The 13,708-nt window shown below is 35.6% G+C and overlaps 1 protein-coding gene across 3 annotated transcripts in view; it reads right to left on the reverse strand.

Annotated features, from left to right (window-relative positions):
• GOLM2 (golgi membrane protein 2) overlaps positions 1-13,708 on the reverse strand; it is a 105,586-nt gene that overhangs the window by 26,732 nt on the left and 65,146 nt on the right. The gene's annotated exons all lie outside the window — the stretch shown is intronic.

The following is a 13,708-nucleotide window of genomic DNA, read 5'->3' on the forward strand; positions in this document are numbered from 1 at the left end:
TTCCCTACAGTGCCTAAAAGCAAAGATTTTCTTCATTATCCTACTTGACACTCGTAGGCACATTTGTTCTGAGAACACATGCATGTCCTTATTCAACTGCAAAAATTCTGAGCTCTTCAAGTTCTTCAAAATTATTTTCAAGTATTGATTACCTACCATTTCCTCCATTCTCTACCTTAAACTCTTATTAGATATACATATATCTTCTGTCTTAACAACTGTCATATATACATATTACATGTATTTGTCTCTGTATCTACCTCTTTGCCATTCTGTGCTATATTCCTGATAAATATCTCAATACAGGGATGCCTGTGTGGCTCAGTTGGTTAAATTTCTGCCTTTGGCTCAGGTCATGATCCCAGGGTCCTGGATTGAGCCCTGCATCAGGGTACCTGCACAGTGGGAAGCCTGCTTCTCCCTCTCCCACTCCCTCTGCTTGTGATTCCTCTCTCTGTCAAATATAAAATCCTTAAAAAAAAAAATCTCAGTACGAGTTTCCAAATCACTTATTTCAGTCAATTATTTTCATGGTCTAGCATCTCATAGACTGATTTTTATTGCAGTGATTATATTTTGACTTTCTAAAACATAAAACTGGCTTTTATATTTATGTTTTTTTTAGTAAATTTTCTCTTTATTTACCTCTTTGAGCATCCTTAAACATATTTTGTTTTTAGCAGGCTATTAGATAAAATTGTTTTCACATTTCAATTGTTGATATGGTGGCTATGTCCGTTAGCATTAATATTTTCATACATTTTAGAGTTTTGGTTTGCTGACTGATTTTTTTCCTTCTCTATGTCAACTCATATTATCTGGTAAAGTTAAAGATATTTTTACCCAGTTCCCCAGTCTAGAATGAGACTTATAATGACATTTCAGAGTTTCTATTGCATGATGCTACTGGGGATAGAACAAATTCAGTATAAAACCAATGATGGTGTGGTAGGACCATGTAGCATGGTTACAAGGCTGCATCCCCAAATTCCTGTCTCCGTAAGCCTTCAGCTTGCTAAATACTGATAGCAGTGGATACTATCAGATACCAGATACTGTTGATAACAGCCAGCAATAGCTTTATTTTCTGTTTCCTTTGCCAAGTGAAATGGAGCAATAACCAGGTCTTGGCTTTAAGCAACAAGTGAGGCTCCTGTATCATTCTGGTTGCTTTTAAAAGCTGAATTCCTAGAAACCTACATTTCCAGACCTGAGCATCATAGGTGCAATAATTCAGTTCTTTTCATTATCTAGTATTTTTGTTTCTTGACCACAGAAATGTTAGCATTGTTTTGAGATTACCTGTAACTTTTTAGTCCTCTTTTTTATATTTTTGTTTATCGTGTATAAGCAGAGTGGATATTTCAAAGGTGAACTCACTAAACCATGAGGATCAGAGGTTGAAAGTACTTTTAAAAATTCATATATATATATATATATATATATATATATATATATGGGCATCTGTGCCTCTGCCTTTGGCTCAGGTCATGGTCTCAGGGTTCTGGGATTAAGCCCCGCATAAGGCTCTCAGCTCAAGCAGGGAGCCTGCTTCCTCCTCTCCCTATGCCTGCCTCTCTGCCTACTTGTGATCTCTGTCAAATAAATAAAATCTTTTTTAAAAAATCCATATATATATATATATATATATATATATATATATATAAAATATACTCTCTGATAATCTAGATTGTCTCTCCAGTGTTGTTCAGGAGAATCATTAACCTTGGTTAAATAAATGAACTCCTGCTGCTACTTACTCTGACACATGCTATACAGAAAAAAACCATATGAAAGGCAGCGTGATCATTGCCTACTGTTTGAGTAACTGTCTTTCTGACTTTCAGGATAAAGCTGACATTTAAAAAGAACAGTTTTTTCTATTCAAGACATCTAAATATACAGGATATGTCCTTCCTACTTGGCAAACAGGTAGTTCTTACATGAATTTTCAGTTTTAACTACCTTGGAGAATATCTGACTCCTTCCTTGGAGTATGCCTCCAGGATACTTTGAAATATCCCCTAGACTATATTTTCTGTCATAACATAGCCTACATTCTACACTTTAAATTAAGCCAACCCAAAGAGATCTTCCAAATTTAATGAAACATGCCAACATAGCCATTTTCAAATGATACGGCAATACAAAATTAAATTTATAAAAATATATCAATAAAAATATGATATGCTAACCTAAAAAACAAAAAAATACTGAATTTTAAAGTGTCAAAAAATTTGTGGTGATTATTGAATAAAATCTAAGATTATTCCTCCTATATCTAGTCAGGAAAAATTATAGCTATAAATGCATAAGGTTCTGCCTAACAGGCATTCAAGAAGAGTTAGTTTAAATGTATTAGTAAGAAAAATAAATATGAAGATTTAAGTATCTAAAACTAAAAATTAAATTTTAAAACCTAAAAACTTAAAAAAAATAAAGTGACAAGTCACAAATAGCAAAGAATAAAATAAGTATAAGACAGATTAGAAATTAAACAGTAGCAGGAGCACCTGGGTGTCTCAGTCAGTTAAGCATTCAACTCTTGATTTTGGCTCAGGCCATGATATCAGGGTCATGGGATTAAGCCCTAAAAGAGCCTGAGCTCTGTACTCAGTTGGGAGTCTACTTGAGGTTCTCTCTCTCCCTCTCCCTCTGCCTCCAAACCCATGCTCCTACATGCTTTCTCTTTCTAAAATAAATAAATAAATCTTTTAAAAAATTACACAGTGGCAAAATTAGTAGTCAGGTTTTTGAAAAATAGAAGAATTTAAACAGCTGATAAACTACAATTTAAAAAAGAATAACTATAGGGAGGCTGGGTGGCTCAGTCATTAAGCATCTGCTTTTGGCTCAGGTCATGGTCCCAGGGGCCTGGGATTGAGGACCACATCAGGCTCCCTGCTTGGTGGAAAATCTTCTCCCTCTCCCACTCTCCCTGCTTGAGTTCCCTCTCTCTCTGTCTCTCTGCCTGTCAAATAAATAAATAAATAAATCTTTTAAAATAAATAAAATAAAAAAGAGTGACTATAATAGTTCTAGGACTAAGAATTTTAGAATGAAGAAATTAAAAGTAGAAATTCTCATAACTATATATTGATATAATTTATGATCAAGCAATCATTTTGATTGTCACTATCTATAAATAAAAATCCCAAAACTGATACAATAAGTTTAATAAGTATTTAACAAATGCTTACTATGTATATGAAGTCTGGGAAAATAAAAAAGAGTAAGACACAGTTCTGCCCTCAACAAGTTACCACTTTAATACAGAATGCGGGTAAATGAACAGTTACAGGATTCATGACAAACTATCCAACATTGCTGGTTTTGCTTTTCAGATTTAAGGAAAACTTTTTTCTCTTTTCTCTTAAGCAATCTATAACTTAAAGCAATTTGTAAAAATATACCTTTGTTAATAAAGATGAAGTAATTTTCCCCCCTACCTGATCATTAGAAAATTCAGAAACAGAGTAATCTTATTTTCATGCAATATAGTTATTTGGGAAACTTCAGTAAGAATCTGTTCTCCTGGTATAAGGACATATTTGGAAACTTTAGTTATATTATCAAGGATCTGACTAAGTGTCATACTTCAGAATGATGCATAAAATTCAGTATGACCAGCTTCACAAATCTAAGGTTGACTGCAGGTGCTAGTATTTATTTATTGGGTGTTCCTTGGCTTGGCTTCCTAACCTCTAAAGGCTTTTAAAATTCGAATCTGAGATTCCTTATGAAAAGTCCCAGCAAACAAACTCAAAAGACCTATGTGGGCAATCACTATTGTTGCTGTACTTATATAAATAATCAGATCAATTTTAATGAGACTAGCTTTATTTTGCAAACAGATTAGTCTTACTTTGATAGAAATGGTGGTGACTATAGAGGAAAAAATGATGCTTCAACAAAAACTATAGCACACCCTCATGGGTATTAATTCTAATCCTGTTCATTGTCTTTAAGATTTTGTTACCTACTAGGGTACCTGGAAGTCAGTTAAGCATCTGACTTCAACTCAAGTCATGCTCCCAGCATCCTGGGATAGAGCCCTGTGTTGGGCTCCCTGCTTGGCTGGGAATCTGCTTGTCCCTATTCCTCTGCCCCATCCCAAGCTCGCACTTGTTCACTCTCTCTCTCTCAAATAAATAAAGAAAATCTTAAAAAAAAAAAAAAAGGATTTTGTTACCTACTTGTTAACCAGACTGCATCTTGAATCCTTCTAGTTTCTAATTTTTCCCCACCCTCTGACTTTGAATTACTAAAAATTCAAAGTGTCCTTTTCCCAAAGCCATGCAAACTGAAGCTGGACAACTTAAATGTAAACTTCAGAGAAATCACCACAAGAGCTCATATATAGAAAAATTTTGTGCATTCCTATGTGTGTCACCTCAAAAATTCACCAGATCGGGACGCCTGAGTGGCTTAGTCAATTAAGTGTCTGCCTTCAGCTCAAGTCATGATCCCAGAGTCCTGGGATGGAGTCCCACAGTGGGGTCCTTGCTCAGCAGGGAGAGTGCTTCTCCCTCTGCCTGCCACTTCTCCTGCTTATGGCTAACAAATAAATAAAATATTTAAAAAGGAAAAAAAAAAAAAGAAAGAAAATTCACCAGATCACTTGATGACACTGTCAGAGACATTCAAAGTGTAAACCAGAAAAATATGTCATCATTCCAGTGCCTTCCACTTCACTTCAGGTGAAGTGCCAGTTCAGCACTTCACCTGAACATGCTTCAAGTCCAACATCTAGAAAATCTTCTTAACTGACTGTCTTCTGGGCTAAAAACTGGTTCCAATCATTAACTGTTATTTTTCTTTCGTTTCCCTAGAAATACTCACGACAGAGACAGGTTCAATGGGTTATGGGACAGTCTATCAACTCAGTTTCTGGGATGATATTTCTTGAAGTTTCAGATGGGGGAATGACAGGATTCAGGACATGCCACCCCCAAATACAAGACCTTGGCATATTAAATATTTTAAACTGAAGAATATGAGAAATGGTATGTGAAGGAAGGACTTCCTGACCTTTTCTGAAGCAGGTCATAAAACCCTCAGGTGAAAGGTACCCTCCCTGGACCTAGAGGAAAGGAACATTTTTATATCCAAGATACAGCAACACCAAGAAGAATCTGAACAAAAAGGCCTTGTTACATTTCCCCCAGCTTACTACACTTACCTCATACCCTTTGTCTTATTACATCTTTCCACAACTTTCCACTTTTCATCTGACCTAGCATAAAAACACTCAGGTTTAACCATTTCTCAGGTCTTCATTTTCTTATGAAGTGTCCTGCATCATTAAAATTTACATTAAATAAATTTATATGCTTTCCTCTTATTAATATTTGTCAGTTTAAATTTCAGACCTGATCATAGACCCTAAGAAGGTCAAGGAAAACGTTTCCTCCCCTACAGCAGTTTATTACAGAATAGTGTGGCAAATACACTAATGAACGTATGTTCAATAGATTGAAAAAATATGAGAAAGGAGTAATTAACATGGTCAAGATTAGTAACAATATGAAGAAGGGCCATGGCTTTAAAGTATGATTAGGAACTTCTTAGAAAAAGAACAAGAAAAGGAAATATTGAAGAATTTTTCTAAAACTTCAAAGGTAGAGGAGGAGCTATGATAAAGCAGAAAACAGTGAACCTGAAGACTTAGATAATAGTCCTGACTGTTCCACTATTTATCTTAAGCAAATTAAACTTTCTGGACCTCATTTTTCTTTTCTGGGAAATGAGGGACTCACATATTAGAGAAGAGTCTCAAACTATAATGTAAATACAAATAAGGTCTATGGGGCACCTCGATGTATTCAGTGGGTTAAGCCTCTGTCTTCGGCTCAGGTCATGATTCCAGGGCCTGGGATGGAGCCCTGTATCGGGCTCTCTGCTCAGCAGGGAGCCTGCTTCCCCCTCTCTCTCTGCCTGCCTCTCTGTCTACTTATGATCTCTGTTTGTCAAATAAATAAATAAAATCTTTAATAAATAAATAAATACGGTCTAGGGTAAGATCTGAAATCCTAACAGGTGATATGGATGCTCTTGGTCACTGATGTATATACTCTGTGTAATAGGGCATTAGGTCATCTCTACAGGTTCCTTGTATCTTAGAAGTTTATTTCAAATCATTTTTCTATTATTTTGAAATTTTTTAGGCAAATATGATTTTGGGAAGGATAAAACTAAAGAAGAAAGTTACAAGGTAGAAAAATAAAAGAAAGAAAACTATAAGGCAAAACTATACTTAAAAAGTGGGGCGCCTGGGTGGCTCAGTGGGTTAAGGCCTCTGCCTTCGGCTCAGGTCATGATCCCAGGGTCCTGGGATCGAGCCCCGCATCGGGCTGTCTGCTCCGCGGAGAGCCTGCTTCCTTCTCTCTCTCTCTCTGCCTGCCTCTCTGCCTACTTGTGATCTCTGTCTAGCAAATAAATAAATAAAATCTTTTAAAAAACAAACAAACAAAAACTATACTTAAAAAGTATTTCCCTTTATGACTAAATAGTGTTTACTCTCTGAAAAATAAATATTTAATAAAATCACTTTCACAACTAACATGATAATATATCTCTCAAAATCTTTATAAAAAGAATTTATTGGACATATTGAATAAGCAATTTAAAGGTGTGAGAAATGAGAAATACCAAAAAGTAAATTATAATCTACAAAATAGTGATGTACAATTTGAAAACATAAAAACAATCCCATTTTTAAATAATGAGGGAAAACAGTTAAATATTCGGACATCAGTATAACTTGGGAAGTCAGATATTTATTCAAAGAAAAGCATAAGACTACAATAAAGCATGAATAAATGGCGGCTTAGATGTAAAGACTAAAGATAGCAAATAATACAATTTCTTTTTTTGTTTGTTTCTTTTAAATTTTTTCAGAGAGGGAGAGGGGTGGAAGAGGCAGAAGGAGAGAGAAAATCCCAAGCAGACTCTATATTCGCACGAAGCTCCTACCCGCAGCTAGATTTCACAACCCCGAGATCATGACCTGAGCCAAAATCAAGAGTCAGATGCTTAAGTGACTGAGCCACCTGGGTACCCTTATAGTAAGGTTACTGAGGACTATTTAGTGAAATTATTCTGGAAGAATAGAGAAAAAATTAGATTTTTTTTTAAGTTTCTAAGCTCAAATTATTATAAAGCAGTTTTAAATCCATATGTGATATTCTGATTTATGCTAAGAAATATGTATTTGTCTTCATCCCTTTTCTGGCAGAGAGCTCCTAAAACATTTGGAATTTTCTAAATGAGGAAAGCCAAACTCTACCTTGTTTCCATACCTTCCAATATGTCTCTTCTGTCTGGCTATTCCAGAGTTCTATCCTTTCATAATAAGCCTGTAATCTAGGAAATAAAATGTTTCTGAGTTCTGTGAGTCACTTTACCAAATTAATCAAACTTACGGAAGGGGTTGTTGGAACCTCAGATCTATCATCAGTTGGTCAGAAGCACAGACAACAACCTGGACTGAGTAGAGTACATTATGCCCAGATAAAGAATAGATGATTAAAAGAAATGAAGGTTCTCATAAAAGTCAAGATAGATATACCTGAATATATACAAATAAAAACCTAATGTATTAAATTCAGCTAAGGGGCAGGATATTAGATCAATAAACAAAAATCAGCCATAATTGGAGAAGTGTGGAGAAAGAAGAATCTTTGAGCACTGTTGGTAGAAATGTAAATTGGTATAGCCACCATGGAAAACAGTATGAAATTTCCTCAGAAAAATAAAACTAGGAGTGCCTGGGTGGCTCGGTGGGTTAAGCCTCTGCCTTCAGTTCAGGTCATGATCTCAGAATCCTGGGATTGAGCCCAGTGCATTGGGCTCTCTGTTGAGCAGGGAGCCTGTTCCCACCTCACCCCCACCACCTGCCTATCTACCTACTTGTGATCTCTCTCTGTCAATAAATAAATAAAATCTCAAAAAAAAAAATAAAACTACAACTATCATATGATGCAGCAATTTTACTTTGGGTATTTATCTAAAGAAAACAAAAACACTAATTCAAAAAGATATATGCACCCCCATGTTCACTGCAGCATTATTTATAATACTCAACAGATGGAGGGGTGCCTGGGTGGCTGAGTGCGTTAATGTCCAACTCTTGATTTCAGCTCAGGTCATGATGAGAGGGTTGTGAGACTGAGCCACATGCTGGGCTCTGCGCTCAGTGGGGAATCTGCTTATCCCTTTGCTCCTCCCCCACTTACGCACATTCACTCTCTCTCCACTAAATTTTTTTTTTTTTAAAGGGAGAGCTGGACACAATCTAAGTGTCTATCAATGGATAAATGGATATCCAATGGAATATTATTCAACCATAAAAAAGAAGGAAAGTTTGCCATTTGGGACAATAAGGATGTAACCCGAGGGCATTATATTACGTGAAATAAGTCAGAGAAAGACAAATACCATATGATTTCTCTTATAAATTTTTTAAAAAGGAAAAAACCCAAGTTTATAGATAAGAGTGGGCAGATTAGTAGTTGCCAGAGGTGGAAGTTGGGATGGGAAAAATGGGTAAAGGAGGGCAAAACATAAAAAACAAACTAAAAAAAACAAAAGCAGTTGATAGAAAATAGGCACAAAAATTTTGAATCATATTTAAAGTACTGACTTTGTGTGTGTGTATATATACATGCACACATGTTTATATAAGCTCATGTATGACGTAGGTATATTACATATAATATATATAAAAACACTGATCCAGAGCTATATTGCTACAATAATGAAAATAAAATACCACATTCTAAATTTTTTTTTTTTTAAAGATTTTATTTATTTATTTGAGAGAGAGAGAGTGTGAGAGAGAGCATGAGCGAGGAGAAGGTCAGAGAGCGGAGCAGACTCCCCATGGAGCTGGGAGCCTGATGTGGGACTCGATCCCGGGACTCCAGGATCACTCCCTGAGCCGAAGGCAGTCGTCCAACCAACTGCGCCACCCAGGCGTCCCAACACATTCTAAATTTTTAAGATGAAACCAAATATTACATATTTTTAGAAATTTGCATAAAAATTAAAACCTCAAAAGCCAAGGGGAAAAATCATTTTTCTGTGCATTATCAACAAATAATTTGAAGAGGAAAAAGAACTAAATTTACAATAACATCAAAAAGAATAAAATGCTTAAGAATAAATTTAACCAAGGAGGCAAAAGACTTGTACTCTTAAAACTATAAAACATTGCTGAAGGAAATTAAAGATATTTTGAATTAATGGAAAGACACCCATTTTCATGTACTGGAAACTTATGATTGTTCAGATGCCAATATTCTTCAATGTAATCTACAGATTCAGCAATTGTCTTGGGGCACCTGGATGGCTCAGTCAGTAGAGCATGTGACTTTCAATCTCAGGCTCATGAGTTCAAGTCCCACATTGGGTATAGAGCTTATGTTAATTTAAAAGAAAAAAATGCCAACTGCCTTTTTAGTAGTAGACAAGCAGATCCTAAGAGTCATATGGAATTGTAAGAGATCCCAAATCATCAAAATAATTTTATAAAGAACAAAGTCGGAGGACTCATACTTCCTGATTTCAAAACAACACAAAGTTACAAAACAGTGTGGTAGTGGCATCTGGGGAACAGAATTGAGAGTCCAGAATAAACTCACATTAACTTTGAACAAGGATGCCACAAGTGTTCAATGGAGAAAGAAAAGTCTCTTCAGCAAATAGTATGGGACAACGAATACCTGCATACAGAAGAATGAAGCTGGATCTTTACCTCATATCATATATAAAACTTAGATTAAAAATAATATAAGAAATAGATCAAAACTTGTATATAAAGGACAAAACTATAAAGCTTTTAGAAGAAAACATGGGGGAAATCTTGATAAGCTTTGATTAGGCAAAGGTTTCTTAGATAGGACACCAAAACCATGAACAACAAAACAAGGGATAAATTGGACTTCATCAAAATTAAAAACTTTGGGGCGCCTGGGTGGCTCAGTGGGTTAAGCCGCTGCCTTCGGCTCAGGTCATGATCTCAGGGTCCTGGGATCGAGGCCCGCATCGGGCTCTCTGCTCAGCAGGGAGCCTGCTTCCTCCTCTCTCTCTGCCTGCCTCTCTGCCTGCTTGTGATCTCTCTCTGTCAAATAAATAAATAAAATCTTAAAAAAAAAAAATTAAAAACTTTGTGCATCAAGGGACACTATCAAAGAGTGAAAAGACTACCCACTGAATGGGGAAAAATAATTGTAAATCATGTATCTGATGAGGGTCTAGTATCAGAATATAGAAAAGAATGCTCAAGGAGCCCCTGGGTGGCTGTCATTGGATGTCTGCCTTCAGCTCAGGTCATGATCCTGAGGTCCTGGGATCAAGCCCGGCATCAGGCTCCCTGCTTAGCAGAAGGCCTACTTCTCCCTCTCCCACTCCCCCTGCTTGTGCTCCCTCTCTCACTGTCTCTGTCCAATAAATAAATTTTAAAAGTCTTTTAAAAAATTAGAAATTAAAAAAAAGAGAATGCTCAAAACTCAACAAAGACAAGCAACCCAATTTAAAAGTGGGCAAAGGGGCGCCTGGGTGGCTCAGTGGGTTAAAGCCTCCGCCTTTGGCTCAGGTCATGATCCCGGGGTCCTGGGATCAAGGCCTGCATCGGGCTCTCTGCTCAGCAGGGAGCCTGCTTCCCTTCCTCTCTCTCTGCCTGCCTCTCTGCCTACTTGTGATCTCTGTCTGTCAAACAAATTAAAAAAAAAAAAAAAAAAAAGAACTTGAATAGACATTTTCCCAAAAAGATTTATACAAATGACCAATGAGTACATGAAAAGATACTCAATTTCCTTAGTCATTAGGGATATGCAAATGGAAATCACAATGAGGGGCACTTGTCTGTCTCAGATATATCTGAGATCAAGATAACCCTTGATCTCAGTGTTATAAGTTTGAGCCTCATAGTGGATGCAGAGATTACTTGAAAACAAAATCTTTAAAAAAAGAAAAGAAAAGAAAATCACAGTGCGATACCACTTCACATCCACTAGGATGACAACAGTGAAAAATAAAACAACAAACCCCAGAAAGTACTAAGTTTTGGCAGGGATGTGGAGAAATAACTGTCTTACATGCTGGTAGGACTGTAAAATGATACAGCTATTGTGGAAAATAGTTTGGCAGTTCCTTCGTAAAGCTAAACATAGAATTACCATATAGCCCAGCAATTCCATATCTACATATACACTTAAAAGAATAAAAAAAACAAGTGTTCAACAAGAACTTGCAAATCAATGTTCATACAGCACTATTCATAATAGCCAAAAGTGGAAACAACTGAAATTCAGATAAATGGATAAACAAAAGGTATTCATACAACTGAATGTAATTTAGCCATAAAAAATAAAATACTGATACATGGTATAACAGGCTGAATCTTGAAAACATCATGGTAAGTATAAGTAGCCAGACACAACAGGTCACATATTGTGATTCCATTTATATGAAAGATTCAGAATAGGTGAACCCCTCAAGTCAGAAAGCAGATTTTTTTTTTTTTTTCCAGAAAGCAGATTAATCTTTGCCAGGGACTGTGGGTAGGAGAGAACCAGGAGTGACTGTTTAATGGATACAGGTTTTTCTTTTGGGGTGATGAAAATGTTCTAGAACTAGATAATTGTGATGATCGCCCAACATTATGAATGTAGTAAATGCCACAAAATGTACACTTTGGTAAATTTTATGTGCATTCTGCCACAGTTTAAAAATTATTTTTAATTAAAAAAATTCTCGCATGATAAAATAAAATAAATTCTCATATCAGGAAAGGCAATGAAGAGTAAAACTGTGGCAAAGGTAATTTTTAAAAGGTTAATATCTGAAATTACATATAAAGATTTGACACAAAGATATAGGATCAATATCTAAAGTTATCAGGCTAAGTGGTCAAACTGATACATGGATTATATACCAAGAAATAATTACAATAAAATTCCTCACATGAAAATGGAGAAGCTACTAGGAAGTAAATGTTTATTAAAACATTTTTAAGGAATCATTATATTCTAAATGTCTCATAAAACAGTTAAAAACCAAATGTGGTCAGGCCACAGGGAAATAAATAAGTTTAAAATCTCCAGTGACACCTGCCCTTTCTCCTGTGGTCTCTTAATCTAATAATTGTATTATTGCCATTAAAGGATGCAGTTATTAAAAAAAAAAAAAGTCTCCAGTGACATAGTGAAACTGTTCTGGAGAACAATCTGACAGACAATATGTAACTGGAACTATAAAGAAGCTTGTCAGATACTTTGACCTAGGAATTTCAGTTTGGGGACTACTTTTAAAGGAACACCCTCAAAGTAGGAGAAGCAGGAAATAATCTGAAGATAAGATATTCACAGCCATGACAACTAACATGAGAAAATATGAAATAATTTGTATAGTCAATAAAAAAGAGTTAAGCTAAATGAACTTTTATTATTCCTTAAGCACAATGGAATATATGCGCCTATACATGTGTGTATATGTATGTATTTATTTAATATGACAACTGTGTAACTATTTGATAGGTTAAAATGTATGTAAAGATAATGCTGATGTAAAGCACAAAACAGTGCTCCCATTGATTTCAACTCTATATATACAATGAAAAGAATTTGGAATAAGACTTTAAAACTCAACAGGCTCTTTTAAATAAGTTGTAGAGAATAATAATTTCCTGGCAATTATTTTCCAATCACATCCTTTACTCAAAGATCAGTAAAAAAAAAAAAAATACAGGTATGGGAAAAATAAAAAGTTTTTCAGGATGAACTATAAGCTTAGAATAAAGTCTTAAATGAATTAAGATATTGAATAAAGATATTTTGTTTTACGCTATCTCTTTCTGTTCAGATAAAAGTTTTCAGGCCAATTCCTCAACAAGACTTAGAGGAAAATATTTTCAGTGTATTTTTTTTTAAAGATTTATTTATTTCAGAGGATCATGCCTCAATCCCATGACCCTGAGACCATGACCAAGCAGAAATCAACAGTCCGATGCTTAACCAACTGAGCCACTCAAGCGCCCTTCATTGAATTTAAACGTTAGGGGCACCTGGCTGGCTCTGTCAGAAAAACATGCAACTCTTGATTTCAGGGTTTTGAGTTTGAGACCTAGGCTGGATGTAGAGAGTACCTGCAAATAAAATCTTCAAAAAAAATTAGCCACATTTGTTTAATAAAAATTCAGGGTGCCCGAGTGGCACAGTTAGTTAAGCAACAATCTTTGGCTTAGGTCATGATCCCAGGGTCCTGGAATCGAGTTCTGCATTGGGTTCCCTGCTCAGTGGGGAGTCTGCTTCTCCCTCTGCCCCTCTCCCTCCGCTCGTTCTCTCTCAATCTCTCTTTCTAACATGTGTCCAAAAATAAAATAAGTAAGTCTTTTTAAAAAAATGTTTTTCAGATGATACTTCATTCAGTCTACCTGGATACACTTTAAAATATCACAGAAGGAGAAAGTGAGTTAAACGTATGCAAAGTATAACACCCAGTGTACATAATAAAAAATAAATAAATAAATAAATAAATAAATAAATAAAAACTATCACTAGGGGGGAAAAAAACGAAGACCGAGGAAACAATATATGCAAAGTATATATTCATATAGATGAAGAAATATGAACTGTCAAAAGACCAATAAAAATGTTGAATAGATTCAAAAATATAACTGTGCAGTCCTCACTGTACAAGGAACCTG

This window comes from Neovison vison, chromosome 13 (genome assembly GCF_020171115.1).
Source record: "Neovison vison isolate M4711 chromosome 13, ASM_NN_V1, whole genome shotgun sequence".
NCBI classification, from domain to species: Eukaryota; Metazoa; Chordata; class Mammalia; order Carnivora; family Mustelidae; genus Neogale; species Neogale vison.